Genomic DNA, 2,644 nt, shown 5'->3' with positions numbered 1-2,644 from the left:
CTGCGAGGTTGAGGACAGGGGAGGTGACATCAGGAGGAAAACAACTCTAGTATTGAAAGTTCCCCAGTTAGGATGAAATCAATCAGAATAATCATATATTTTGATTATTTGGGTGCCATCTGTTGTCCAAGACTGAATCTCATTCCTCCCCTACTGCCCCATCTCAGATAGCAGCTCCATTCTTGCAGTTTCTTAGGGCAAAACCTTCAGAATCATCTTTTTCTCTAAAACATACACCGAGTCCACCCACCATCCCTGTCCACTCTATCTTTATAGTACTATATCCATTTGAACCCATCACTCCTTACTTTCTCCACCAGTATCTTCTAGGCTTGGAAACCCGTATCTCTCACCCAGACCTGCACCTAGCCTCCTAATTGCTCCCCCTGTTTTAATTTCTGCCTCCCTACACAACCATATGTAGAAAACTGTGATCTTTTTAATCAGACTTTGGATCATGTCAATTCTCTACTCAAAACCCTGCCACACTTTTCCTCTAATTCAAAGTAAAATCCAAAGACATTTGCATGGCTTCTGAGTCCCTACACAGCCTGCCTATCTTCCTGTCTGACCTTACCTATCATTGGAACCACATTGACTTTTTCTGAGAACAGGCAGGGCTCTGCACTTGCTCCCTTTACTTAGAAGCCTCTACCCCTAGATAGCCACAGGCTCCTCCCTCCTTTCTACCAGCAGTAAGTCTAGTGCCATCTTATAGAGAGGCCTTCTCTGAACACTCTACCTAAACCAGCAACCCTTAGGCCCCCTTGGCTAGCTAAATTTTTCTTCACAGTCCTGATTTTTACACTGTATTCTATATTTACATGGTATGTCATATATGAAACACCTATTTGTGTATATATATATTATTTGTATTCATTTTCCTACATACAATGGTACATCATCATAGCCTGCATTTACCTATTAGTTTGTTATCAATTTTCTTCCTTCAGAAGATAAATTCATAATGTTTTCCAGTGAATCCTCAGAGGCTGGAACTGTGCCTTGCACAGTTTAAGAATGAATGAATAGTACTTTCCAATTTGGCACTTGCTCCCAAATACTTCCTCTACTTCCCCCTTGTAATAACATCCTGAAATGCTGTGATCCTCATTTACACAGGAGGAAAGAAGCCCAGAGAGGACGTGACTCTCCCGAGATCTCACAGTCAGTAAGTGGCCCTGCCACTTCCGGTTTGGCTATGGGCAGGCTCAGCAATCTGCCCTGAGTGTGGAGGTCTTTGAACGGCTCTCTGCCTTGGCCTTTCCTCCATTTTTATAAAAAGAGCAGAGATAGACTAACTTTAAGTGCTAGACGTGAGATACTATCCATCATAGAACCCTGACATCAAGTCTTCCCGATAAAATCAGCCGCGGTGGATGTGTACACGGTGGGGATTTTGTGGGTTGGTTTGTCTTGCCCCAGTCCTTCCCTTGCTCTTGTTTGGTTCACAGCAACTATCTCCCAGCCAAAGTCTGTTCTGTCCCAGTAGGTGGGCTGACTTCTCTCTCTGCCTCACTCCACTCACCAGTCACCACTCTCTCTCTTAATTGGTTAATTTGCTGAAAATCTTTTCAGGCTCCACATTTATGGGAAAATGTACAAATTTACAAAAGTAGGATCACACCATTTTACAACCTACATTTTTTCCCTTAGCAAGACATCTAGACTGTTTCCATATCAATAAATACAGAGCCAAAGGAGTACATGATATTTATACTGAATTTACTGATAGTCCCCAGTTGTTGAACAAGAAGCTTGTAGGTGCTGCTTTGTGGTTTTGTGTAGTGCTTTGATTATAAACCAAAAAAATGGTTATATAACTTTTTCAATTTGTTTGAAGATCTCATTAAGGTATATTCCTAAAAACAGAACTCTGAAGCATATTACCAAACTGCCTTTTGGAAAGGTTGTATCCAACCTACTACACTCAAGTTGAATTGTGTCCCTCACAAAGGTATGTTGAATTTCTAATTTCCAGTCTCTGTGGATGTGAACTTATTTGGAAACAGGGTCTTGACAAATGTAATCAAGTTAAAATGAGGTTGTACTGGATTAGAATAGGCCTTAATCCAATATAAGTTCAGTCTTTATGAGAAGAGGAAATCTTATACAGACAAAGAAGGAAGATGGCCATGTGAAGATACAGAGACACAGGGGAAACCTGTGTGACAACAGAGGCAGAGACTGGAGTGATGGATCTGCAAAACAAAGAATGCCAGGTCACCAGAAGCTACACAAAACAGGGAAATGTCCTGCCCTACAAGTTTCAGAGGGGCGTGGCCCAGCCAACAACTTGATTTCTGACTTCTGGCCCTAGAATTTTAGATAGTACCCTTCTTTGTTTTAAGCCATTTGGTTTATGGTACATGTTACACCAGTCCTAGGAAACGAGCACACACTGCAGCCATGCATAAAGGATGCCCTGTCCCACCTTCCGAGCACTGTTTGGTTCATCTTTGCCAGGATGGCAATCTTTGGCCATTGTTCCACTGAGATATTTGTTAACTTCTTATTGATGTGTAAGAACTATTTGAAAATGCTACCCTACTACTTTGTTAATGTCTCCTAAATATTTTTAGGGTGGCAATTTTGGTGGGAAAGGGAGTTGTTCTTTTATTTAGTTTTAGCCATAGTGAAGGTT

At 41.5% G+C, this 2,644-nt stretch overlaps 1 protein-coding gene across 1 annotated transcript in view; it reads right to left on the bottom strand.

Moving 5' to 3' along the window:
• Tex26 (testis expressed 26) overlaps positions 1 to 2,644 on the bottom strand; it is a 44,219-nt gene that overhangs the window by 110 nt on the left and 41,465 nt on the right. The gene's annotated exons all lie outside the window — the stretch shown is intronic.

Source organism: Heterocephalus glaber, unplaced genomic scaffold (assembly GCF_053883595.1).
Source record: "Heterocephalus glaber isolate CG9 unplaced genomic scaffold, H.glaber_assembly_v1.0 deba00001720, whole genome shotgun sequence".
Classification (NCBI taxonomy): Eukaryota; Metazoa; Chordata; class Mammalia; order Rodentia; family Bathyergidae; genus Heterocephalus; species Heterocephalus glaber.
Note: the sequence above shows the minus strand (reverse complement) of the source record. Positions and strands in the feature narration are given on the sequence as shown.